Source organism: Antechinus flavipes, chromosome 1 (assembly GCF_016432865.1).
Source record: "Antechinus flavipes isolate AdamAnt ecotype Samford, QLD, Australia chromosome 1, AdamAnt_v2, whole genome shotgun sequence".
NCBI lineage: Eukaryota > Metazoa > Chordata > Mammalia > Dasyuromorphia > Dasyuridae > Antechinus > Antechinus flavipes.
In genome coordinates, this window is record NC_067398.1 from 540689180 (window position 1) to 540702258 (window position 13079).

General features: G+C 33.2%; 1 long non-coding RNA gene across 2 annotated transcripts in view; it reads left to right on the forward strand.

Annotated features, from left to right (window-relative positions):
- LOC127544117 (uncharacterized) overlaps nt 1–12150 on the forward strand; it is a 54293-nt gene extending 42143 nt beyond the window's left edge. For both annotated transcript variants that reach the window (XR_007949374.1, XR_007949373.1), the window contains exon 4: nt 10592–12150. This is a non-coding gene — a long non-coding RNA (uncharacterized LOC127544117). The remainder of the gene's footprint in view (nt 1–10591) is intronic.
- The last annotated feature ends 929 nt before the right edge of the window (nt 12151–13079 follow it).

Sequence of the window (13079 nt, forward strand, 5' to 3'; positions counted from 1 at the left end):
TCTCTTCTAGAGATCTAAATAAAGATAAACTAATCCAAAGCCTTCATCTTACAGTTGAAGAAACCATATAACTTTTAAATAAAAGGCTATTAAAAAAGAAAGAAAGAAAGAAAATTATATGAAACCAAGCCTCTGAACTCAGTCTGAGGGAATGGACTCACTCTCTAGCTCAAGGTAGACTGAAAAAAAGAGACAATACCAAAAGAAAAGGAAAAAGATAAGCAAGAAACTGTGATGATTGCACTAGCACCCAGAACACCCCAGAATCAGCCGTAGTTGGGATAAGCAAAAGTCCTTAGTCTTTATTCTTGGTCCTTAGACACAGGATTGAACAGGATGGAAGCAGAACTCCACGACCCCTAGTCTATGGCCAAAGTGTGACTCTGGCTAGTTTTACTCCACTCCATAGCCCCTCCTACAACCTCTGTAAACACCAATCATTGAACCAGCACAGGATAGTGGGAAGGACCATTTTCCAAGCATATGCCCATAGAGTATTGTCCAATCAGTAATTAGCCTCAAATGTTTGGCAGTCCTGACCTCAGTGCATTGACTCAATAGTTTCAGCCCTCTACAAGAAACAGAAAACAACCTTGACCAAAGAAAACTATTATGGTGACAGGGCAGACCAAAATACCAACTCAGATCAGGACAAAATATCCACAAAAGAAATATCAAAGCGTGAGATAAATTGGTCTCAAATCCAAAGAAGCTTCTTGGAAATGCTCATAAAAGACTTCAAAAGGCAAATACCAAAAGTAGAAGAAAAAATGAGAAAAGAAATGAGAGGAACACAATGAGAAAGTCAACATCATGGAAACAGAAGGCAATTCCTTAAAAAATAAAATTGGCCAAATGCAAAAAAAAAAAAAAAAAATCTACTGAAGAGAACAACACATTGAAAAGGATAATCAATCAAATGGAAAAAGAGATACAGAAGTTAACTGAAGAAAATCACATATTAAAAACTAGAATGGAGCAAATGGAAGCTAAGGACTTTATGAGACTATAAAGAAACAATAAAAAATGAAAAAAGGATGAAAATGTAAAATATCTCATTGGATAAACAGCTGACCTGGAAAATATATCCAGAAGAGACAATTTAAAAATTATTAGTTTATCTGAAGACCATGACCAAAAATGAGCCTGAATAGTATTCTTCAAGAGATCATCAAGGAAAACTTCCCCCATATTCTGTAAATACAGGGAGAAATACTCACTGAGAATCTATCACCTCCATAAATAGATCCCACAAGGAAAACCTACAACCCTTATTGCAACACTCCAGAACTATAATTTCAAGGAAAAAATACTATAAACTGCCAGAGAAAAGCAATTCAAGTATCAAGAAGAAAAAGTCAGGATTACCCAAGATCTGGCAGAGTATGCAATGAAGGAATAGAGGGCCTGGAGTACCATATTCCAGAAGACAAAGGAGCTGTAGTTGCAACTAAGTTACAACCAGGCAAGATTGAACATCATCTTTCAGGTGAGGCAATGGAACTTCAGTGAAGTAAAAGACATTCAATCATTTCTATTGAAAAAAAAAAAAGAACAAAACCAGAAATTTTAATCTTTAAACACAGGACTCAAGAGAAACATAGAAAGGTAGATGGGGAAAATAAATATTATTTAAATAATAAACTGTTCACATGCCTGGATGGGAAAATGATATCTGTAATTCTTGAGAATTGTATTTGTTATTGAGGCATCACAAGGTTGGAGGGTATGATTGTGAATGGACTATAATGTGATCATATTTTAAAAATATATATATTAAGAGGCAGAAAAATAATTTTACTGGAAGAAGAGAAAAGGAGAGGTATAATGGGACAAATTGGATTATATTAAGAGGCACAAAAGACCTATTACAATAGAGGGAAAGAAGGGAAGAAGATAAACATTGTCTGAAGCTTGATCTCATCAGTTTTGGCTCAAAGAAGGAATAACTTAATCTTTCAGTTGGGTATGGAAATTTCTCTAATTCTATAAAGAAGTAGGAGAGAAAGAAGAAAGAAAAGGGAGAGGCTGGATAGAAGATAGAGCTGAAACTAGGAAAAAAATTTAAGAGGGGTAAGAGTGATAGAAGATAAGGTAGTGAGTAGGTTGGGTTAAAAAAAAAAGACACTACTAAGGGCAGGGTGGAAAAAGAGAACAAAAGTATTTACAGGGGAGAAAATAGGATGAAAGGTAATGCAGAACTGGTAATCATAACTGTGAATGTGAATGAGATAGACAAAAGGGAATAGCAGAGTGAATTTTAAAAATAGATTCCTAAAATAGGTTGCTTACAAGAAAAACATTTGACACAGAAAAATACATACAAAGTAAAGGTAAAAGACTAGAGCAGAATTAGTATGCTTCAGCTGAAGCAAAACAAACAAACAAACAAAAAACAGGGATAGCCATTCTGATCTCAGACAAAGCAAAAGTAAAATTAGATCTAATTAAAAAAAATAAGGGAGGAAAGTATATCTTGATAAAGGATATCATAAACAATGAAGTAGTAACAATAGTAAATGTATATATACCAAGTAGTAGAATACCTAAATTCCTAGAGAAGATACTAAGCCACTTATAGGAAGTAATAGATAGTAAAACATTAGTGGGGGATTTCAAACTTCCCTTCTCAGAATCAGACAAATCTAACCAAAAATAAAGAAGAAAAAAATTAGTGAGGTAAATAGAATCCTAGAAAACTGCAGAAACTGAGTAGGAACAGAAAAGAATACATCTTTTTCTTAGCACTACATGGCACCTACACAAAAATGGCCATATATTAGAGCATAAAAATACCACAGTCAAATGCAGAAATACAGAAATAGTAAATGATTCCTTTTTAGATCATAATACAATAAAATTATATTCAATAAAAAGCAGGGAAAGATGTTATGTTAAGAACTCTGAACTTGAAACAAAGGATTCTTACAAGGTACTATCAGTGGAATTGAGAGAGACAATAGTTATCTAATTTATCATGGTTCAGTATGATGGATTCAATCCTATAAGGAGATGTTATGGGCCAGAACTTGAAACAAAGTACTAAGTGGAATTGAGGAGACAATGGTTAAATCTAATTTAGCATTGATTTAATCCTGCAACAAATAATGGTTTTCTAGTGATATAATGATTAGTGTATACTAGGTGTGGAAGATATAAACTAGAAACTCTCGGGGCCAAGAAAAAGGACAAGTACACTAGAAGCTCTTAGAGGTGGATACAGATTCATTCTATTACCTACCTTTGTGGTGGCTGGAGGCTGAAGCACAAACCTTTGAAGTCGGGGAGATTCAGAAGCCAGAGAAGGCAGGTGAGAGCTCAAGCTCTTGGAACCAAAGAGAAAGAAAGGCCTCCAGAAAAACTAGCCAAGCCTCAAGTGAAGGAGATAGGACTTTGAAGGAGACAATAAAGGATTTGAACTTTAACTCCTGGCTACTTGTGTGGTGATTACTGAACTGAAACAAAGGCTGCTCCCAGAGATCCCAAGAACACCTCAGTAGAGAACATTACATTTTAGAGAGAATATTACAAAAAGATAAACTAAAAATGAATGAAACCAATTAACCTCAGCAAAATTGCAGGAAATAAAATGAAATCAGCTTTCTATATACTACCAAAATAAAAAAAAAAAAAAAAAAAACAAGCAGTAAGAGACAGAGGAAAATTTTAATTTAAGTTAATTGTAGACAATATAAAATATTTGGGAATCTTCTTGCCAAAACAAACCCAGAAATAATACATACAGAGTTACAATATATTTTTTTACACAAAGAAAAGATGAATCTAAATAATTGGAGAAATATTGATCATTTATGGGTAGCCTGAATCAGTATAATAAAAATGACAAATCTGTTATTTTATTTATTTGGTGCTATACCATGTAAACTACCAAAGAATTATTTTATAGAAAAAGAAAAAAAGTAACAAAATTCTTCTCTAAGAGCAAAAAAGCAAGCAATTGATGAGGAAAAAATGTTAAAGTAAGATAGCTCACTAGTTCTAGATTTTAAACAATGTTACAAAGTGGTAGTCATTAAAACTATATGGTAATGGCTAAGAAATAGAGTAATGTATCAGTGTGATAGATTAGGTACATAATGCACAGTAGCAAATGATCATAAAAATCTAATGTTTTATAAATCCAAAAATCTGAGATTTTGAGATAAGTATTTAATATCAGACAAAAATACTTGGAAAACTGGAAAAAAGTTTGGCAAAAACTAGGCATAGATAAACATTCTCACACTATATACCAAGAGAAAGTCAAAATGGGTCAGTAATTTAGACATAAAAGTGATGTATGTAAATTGGGGGAAATTGAAAAAATATACCTGTCAGATCTATAAATAAGGGAACAGTTTACAGACAAATAAGAGATAAGGGAAATGAAAGAAAGTTAGATACATAATTTTGCATAAATAAAACCAGTGCAGCCAATATTGGGGGAGAAAAGGAAACTGGGGAGGGGGGATTTTTAGCATGTTTCTCTGGCAAGGAACTAATTTTTCAAATATACATAGAACTGAGCCAAATATGTGTGTATATGTGTATGTGTATTAGCCATTCTCTAGTATATAAATGGTTAAAAGATATGAAGAGACAGTTTTCAGAAGAAGAAATCAAAGTTATCAACAGTAACAAGAAAAAATGCTCCAAATTACCATATAAATTAAAACACTTCTGAAGTATCATTTCACCTATCACATTAGCTCACATAATAGAAAAGGAAAATTATAAATGAAGGTGGGAATGTGGGAAAATGGGTATTTTAATAGCCCAAAAGGCTATAAAACTGTGCATATATTTTAATTCAACAATAACACTAGTGGGTATGAATCAGAAAAAGAGCAAAGAACTTTTTTGTACAAACATATTTGTAGCAGCTTTTTTTTTTTAAAGTGGAAATTGGAGGGGATTCCCATTTATTGGGGGATGACTAAACAAATTGTGATATATGAATATGACAGAATACTATTGTAGTATAAGAAATGATCAGAATGGTTTCAGAAAAACCTGGAAGAATCACACTAACTCATACAAAGTGAAGTGAGCTAAAGTAATATACCGCAATAGCAATGTTGTAAGCATGATCAAATGTGAAAAATTTTAGTTACTCTGATAAAGACAATGATGCAATACAATTCTAAAGCACCCATGATAAAAAATGTTATCCACCTCTAGAGAGAGGTGAACTCTGAATGCAGATTGATACATACTTTTTAAACTGTATTTATTTTTATTTTATTTGGTTTTGTTTTGTTTTTTGTTTTTGTTTTTTGCAAAAAGGCAAATATAGAAATATGTTTTGCATAACTGTTCAAGTAACATTGATATGAAATTACTTATCTTCCTTAGGAAGAGTAGGAGCTGAAAGGAGAAGGAGAATTTGGAACTTAAAATTGTTTAAATTTTTTAAAATTACAAGTTATTATTACAGAAATAATCCATAATTTTATTCAAGAAAATGACAATAATGAGACAGAATACCAAAATTTATGGGATGCAGCCAAAGCAATTGTTAGGAGAAATTTTATGTCTCTAAATAGCTACATAAATAAAATATAGAAATAGTCAATGAATTAGGCATACAACAACAACAACAAAAAAAAAACTAGAAAAAGAACAAATTTTAAAACTCCAATTGAATACCAAAGTAGAAATTTTGAAACTCAAAAGGGAGATTAATCAAATAGAAACTAAGAAAACTATTGAACTTATAAATAAAATTAAGAATTGTTTTTATGAAAAAAACTAACGAAATAGATAAACATTTGGTTAATTTGATCAGAAAAAGGAAAGAACAAACCAAATCACCAGAATCAACAATGAAAAGGGCAAATTTACCACAGATTAAAAAGAATAAAAGCAATAATTAGGAGTTATTTTGCCCAACTGTATAGCAGCAAGTCTGAAAATCTAACTGAAATGAATGAATATTGAGAAAAATATAAATTGTCCAAGTTAATAGAAGAGGAAATAAAATACTTAAAATAGTCCCATTTCAGAAAAAGAAATTAAACAAGTCATTAATCATCTCTCTAAGAAAAAAACTTCAGGGCCAGATAGAGTCACAAGTGAATTATACAAAACATTTAAAGAACATCTCATTCATCCCAATACTAGATAACTTATTTGCAAAAATAGGTGAAGAAGTATCATCAAAACAAATATGGCACTGATATTTAAACCAGAAAGAGCCAAAACAGGGAAAGAAAATTATAGACCAATCTCCCTAATGAACATTGATGCAAAAAAAAAATTAAATATATTAGCAAAGAGATTACAACTAATCATCAGGATAATACACTATGACCAAGTGGGATTTATACCAGGAATGTAGGACTGGTTCAATATCAGGAAAACTATTACCATCATTGACCATATCAATAACAAAATAGCAGAAAACACATGATAATCTCAAAAAATGCAGAAAAAGCTTTTTCACAAAATACAGTATCCATTCCTATTACAAACATTAGAGAACATAAGGGTGAAGGGAGTTTTCCTTAAAATAATAAGTGGTATCTATCTAAAAACTACAGCACACATTATTTCTAAAGGAAAGAAGCTGGATATGTTCCCAGTAAAATCAGGGGTGAAACAAAAAAACCACTATTATTCAACATTGTACTAGAAATGTTGGCTTTAGCAATAAGAAAAGAAAAAGAAATGAAAGGAATTAGAATAGGCAATGAGGAAATGAAACTATCGGTCTTTGTAGATGATATGATGATATACTTAGAGAATCCTAGAAAATCATCCAAAAGTCTACTGGAAACAAATCACAGCTTTGGCAAACTTGCAGGATATAAAATAAAGCCACACAAATCATCAGCATTTCTATATATTACTGACAAACTCCATGAGTATGAGATAGAAAGATAAGTTCCATTTAAAATTACTGTAGACAAAATAAAATATTTGGGAGTTTACCTGCCAAGACAAACCCAATCACTATATGAACACAAATACAAAACACTTCTCACACAAATAAAATTGGATCTAAACAAATGGAAAAATATCAATTGCTTATGGGTATATCAAGCTAATATAATAAAAATGAGACTTCTGCCTAAATTAGTCTACTTGTTCAATGTCATACTCAAACTGCCAAAACATTATTCTGTAGAACGAGAAAAACAATAAAAAAATTCATCTAGATGAACAAAAAGTCAAGGATAATCAAATGAAAAAAAAATACAAAGGATGGCGGCTTAACAGTAACAAACCTAAAACTATACTTTAAAGCAGATATAATCAAAACCATCTGGTACTGGCTAAGAAATAGAGTGGTGGATAAGTCATTAGATATTTTTTTTTGAAAAAAATTTCTTTACAATACTATTCCTTGCACTCACTTCTGTTCCGACTTTATCCCTCCCTCCCTCCACCCCTTCCCCCAGATGGTAAGCAGTCCTATACATGTTAAATATGTCACAGTATATCATAGATACAATATATGTGTGCAAAACTGAACAGTTCTCTTGTTGCACAGGGAGAATTGAATTCAGAAGGTAAAAATAACCCGGGAAGAAAAACAAAAATGCAAACAGTTTATATTCATTTCCCAGTGTTCTTTCTTTGGGTATAGCTGCTTCTGTCCATCATTGAACAATTGAAACTGAGTTAGATCTTCTCTTCATCGAAGAGATCCATTTCCATCAGAATACATCCTCATACAGTATCATTGTTGAAGTATATAATGATCTCCTGGTTCTACTCATTTCACTTAGCATCAGTTCATGTAAGTCTTTTCAAGCCTCTCTCTATTCATCCTGCTGGTCATTTCTTACAGACAATACTATTCCATAACATTCATATACCACAGTTTACCCAACTGTTCTCCAATTGATGGGCATCCATTCATTTTCCAGTTTCTAGCCACTACAAACAGAGCTGCCACAAACATTTTGGCACATACAGGTCCCTTTCTCTTCTTTAGTATCTCTTTGGGGTATAAGCCCAGTAGTAGCACTGCTGGATCAAAGGGTATGCACAGTTTGATAACTTTTTGGGCATAATTCCAGATTGCTCTCCAGAATGGTTGGATTCGTTCACAACTCCTCCAACAATGCATCAGTGTCCCAGTTTTCCCACATCTCCTCCAACATTCATCATTATTTTTTCCTCTCATCTTAGCCAATTTGACAGGTGTGAAGTGGTATCTCAGAACTGTCTTAATTTGCATTTCTCTGATCAATAGTGACTTGGAACATTAGATTTTTTTAAAGTGTGTTCTTTTCCTCCTAATGGCCTGAACTGTTTTTATCTTAAACAAGTGTCCTCAAATATTTGGTCTCTGTATTCTTTTATTTTCTTAAAATTACTGAGGACATTCCAAATAGCTTTTTATATCAGTTGTATCTATCCACACTTACTATATTATACATTAAAATACATTAATAATGTTATGAAAATAATGAACCTTGTGGACTCCCTGAAAAGGAAGTATCTCAAGAGTATTCACTAGATCACAGAGCTTCTGATCTTATAGTATTTGTCAATATAAGTTATAATCACATACTCCCTGAAGGCCAAGAAGAATAATTCTTCTACTACTTAAAAGAGTATTCAAATGTTTGATAACTATTATGCCTTTTTGAGGTATCATTTTTAGGCTAAATATTTTCTACAAGCAATCCTTATATTGCATGGCATTCAAGGTCAATTCTGGTAATTTCTTCTGCTCCTAGTCTAATTTATTAACATCCTTCTTAAATATCATTAAAGGAGCTAAATACAATACTCTAGAGGAAACATGACCATGATCTTATGAAATAACACAATAAAACTCCTTCATTCTACAGAGTATATATCTTTTTTTTTTTACTTTTTTTTTATCTGCAGGGTATGTATCTAACATAACTTTGAGGTCACAGTAGCTTTTTTGTTGATATATGACAGTTTTTTCTTAAACTATTAGATTTGTTGACAAAAAAGTCCTCTAGTTATTTTTTTCAAATCCTAAATTTTACAAAATATTTTTAATCCAAGTGAAAGAATTCATGCTTATGAATATTAAATGTCAAAAAACGTTGTTCCCATTGTTCTGATCAATAAGACATTCCATGGAGTTTCTGAATGTATCTTCTAATGCATTAGTTTTCCTGTTCAACCTTTATCATCCCATATCCTGCATCATTCTCAGACTTTATAACGATGACATCTCCATCCTAAATAAAATTAGTAGTAAAAAAAAAAAATTTAACCAGAATAATTTCAAGCATTAATTCATGTGAAATCCTACATGAAAGAATGTTTCAATTTGACCCATGCATAATCAATAAATACATGTTATAGAACATGACCAGTCAATCATCTACTGAAATGTAAGAATTTCCCTTGTTTCCAAGAAAAAAATCTATGAACCAAAACAACACAACAATATTGGAGCTATTAACCAGGAAATTAATGGGTTTTCTACAAATAGATCTAGTTTGATGCAAAATCATAGAACTTGAGACTCAGAATGGACAAAATCAGAAATCAAACTCAACCCACACCTGAAGACATCTAGTATATCAGATATTTATATGCAAATATATATATATATATATGTATATATATATATTATACACACACACACACATCATCTATCACCTTTCTATCTATCTATCTATCTATCTATCTATCTATCTATCTATCTATCTATCTTTCTATCTGTCTATCTATCCTTTGCTCAAAAATCTCCTAATTGGATCCCCAAAAATTCTGGAGAAAGCACATCCCATTTTGGGGTAGCTTTAATTGTGAGGAAGTTTGTTTTTAGTTGTACTCTCCCCATACCACCTATACGCCATCAACACAACAATTCTAAATTTGCCTGTTTGCAACTTCTATCCACAGATTCCAATTTGACTCTTTAACGTTCTAAATCTACTCCCTCTTCCACAGGATAGTGCTTCAAGTGCTTGAAGACAGCTTTAACTTCATTGTCTTCTTTTCTCTAAGCTAAACATCCCATTTCCTTCATCCTGGTCTCAAAGGACAGACTATATTATTTTATATCTCTTGGCATTCAAGTTTTCTGCCTTGCACTTTTAAAAAGCTATCAAGATCTTTGAAATGAATTCCACAAGTGGCTGCAAGCTGAACAATGATCTAACACATCCCTGATTCCAGACCTTTGGGAGTTTTCCTCTTAGGATATGAGCCATATAAATAAGGAAGTAAACAGTAAGCCTAAGGTTTCCTGACTGACTACTTCATTGTCTACTTTAAACTATCTAAATATTGGAAATACAGTGATACAAAATAACACCAAATTTCAATCATATGATCTGATTTTGAATCTTCCCTCTTCAAATAACAAACTACCCACTGTCCTATCTGGCTGCCCCAATTTTTGTTTTTTGTTTTTTCCTCTTTTTAAGGCAATTGGTGTTAAGTTACTTGTCTAGGGTCACACGACTAGGAAGTATTAAGTGTCTGAGTCACATCTAAACTCAGATCCTTTTGACTTCAAGGCTAATCAAGGGTAAGGCTAAGTCACTTAAACTCCATGGTCCTCAATTTCATCTTCAGAAAAATGTGGTGGTTGAACTCAAAATTCTTTCCAGCTCTAAATCTATGATATTATTATTTATTACAGGAAATAACTGGACCTTCTTTCAGTTAAGTTTAATGTCTTGGGCCAGGAAGACACCAATAAAAGACAAAAATGTGGCTCTTCTACTTTATGGGCAAAAACAATTGTAACCATAGGCTCTGGCAACAGTGTACCCAGTTGAAGATTGAGTTACTTCAGAAGAAGTTACAGGAAAAAGAAGACATGAAACAGCCCATAGGATGTGTCTGTTCTAAGTCAGCTTGACTTTCTGCTGCAATCCTGACATTAGAATAAACCTGTTAAATACATTTGCAAAATGTAACCAAGTGATAAAACATGATTCCTTCCTTTAAAGCTCTTTTAATTGAATACACCTGGTGTGGCTCTCCCCCAATTTATGTTAAAGCCACACACAGTCAAGCCTGCTCCCATTACCAATTAAACAATAAAGTTGTTTAAATTGGTAAATGTCTTATGTGCCAAGGCCATGGATATAAAGAAATATGTGGTGTGTGTGTTTTTAGCCCCATTTGATAAAGATCAAAGCCATCTATGTTTCCTAACCTGCCATATAACAGGCAATCTGTGCTATAAAACATTGGTCACACAAATGTTCTCTTTGCTCTTACCGTTTGATTTCTCCTAGATAGAGAGGGGAATTACCTGATGCAGCTGGCTAAATTTCTAGATCAATTTAAGGCCAGAATAAGATTCTTTTACACTAGTGAAATAGAGCTCTGTTTCCTGGATGTTCATTTAATGTGTTATCTCCTGAAAGGCATTGCCAGAAGCAGAGTCTCTGTGGTGCCGAGCCAGTCTTGGTCATTTCCCATATGATTCATAGAATCTACATATAATCCAAGGTCAGACAACAGGATAAAGATTTCATTTTCATCCATTCACACAATCTTTTATTGTCATAGATGGTCACTTTGTGTGTCCCTGTCCACTTGTGTCCATTGAGTTAAAAGTGCATCACCACAACAGAGATCCAAGAGTTTAAAACTAAGAATAGTGAGTTGAAATCACAGAAAGAGACACTTTGAGTCAATGAAGAAAAGGACTTTGTAACAATTTAAACTACACAACAATGGAAAGTAAGAGTCCTCAGGAGACAAGTTCTTCCTCCCAGTAGGTCTTTAAATGAAGGCTTCATACCCCATGTCAAATAAATTGTAGTGGGAATTCTTTCTGGTACAGAATTGACTGGGTCATCTTAAGTGGTATAGTAGAACACTAGTCCTGGAGTCATGAAGAAATGAGTTCAAGTTTGCCCTCAGACATTTAGTAGTTGTGTGACCCTGGGCAAGTGATTTAAATGTGCTTGCCTCAGTTTCCTCATCTGCAAAAGGAAGTGGAGAAGGAAATGGAAAACTGTTCTCCTTTGGTATTCTTGCCAAAAAAACCCCAAATGAGGTCACAGAGAGTTCAACATGATTGAACCAATTGAACACCACCACCATAGAATTAGCTAAATGAATGGTGATGTCCGTTTGTGTTCTGATATTCCATGAAAACATTTCCTTTAATCTGTTACTCTTTACATGAGAATCTGAGTTATAAGCATGGTCTAAGAATAAAAGAGAATATATTCAGCAAAATGTTTCATTTTTTGCTTCGTTTTGTTCCCTCTTATTGTTTTGATTGTAAAGTTTTGTTGTTGTTATTTTAGAGGATAGTAGCTATGAAACTACATAGACTAAAAAAATTATTTCTGGATCTTATTTTTGCATTCATAACAACTATTTTGGTACTGTATAAACCAGGGCAACAACATTCTTTAAATAAAACAATTAGCAGGTATTTTTAGATGCCTACTATATGTCAGGCACTATGTTGAGCACAGGAAAAATTTTGTGCTAGTATGGAGCCTCTGGCTGGAGAGAGACAGTTCTCCCAAGTAGCAGAAAAGGATTATGTCATTAGCAACTAATTGCACAAGCAACATAGTGTTGGGTTAGGAGTGCAGGCTCTGTACTCAATGTTAATAATTGAATGAATTTAATTAAGCAAGCAAGTCAGCGTGTTCATTTGCTATGCTGTTCTCTAATTCAAGTGCTATAGGTCAAAAATGGTTTCAGCCTAAAAACTTCCATTTAATAAATGAAATATTTCATAACAGCAAGCCTATTGATTTTGAGATAAAAATACAAGCAATGGTCATTGGATTTCTAGAATCAGGGCTCAAAACTGAACTAGGCTTCCAAAAGATTCAATGACAAACATAGAGTGGCCAGGCCAGAATCTCAGTTGGATGGACTGTTGGACAGATTCTCCATCCCCTCTCCCAGGAGACCCTGGAAAGGAACCTCAGATCATTTCTTACACTGAAAAGAAACAGTTTCTGGCTTTCTCTTTCAGAACCATATGCTTCCAGTGGTGGATATGGATCAGGAAGACTGGAGATGGCTCTGGATATGGTGGGAGACCTTGGCCTATTTAATCTAAAATCTTTAATTAGTCTCAGTTTCACTGAAGCTACACCCATTTAGTGATTAAGGCTAGCCTAGAAATAGAGGCAAAAAATGAC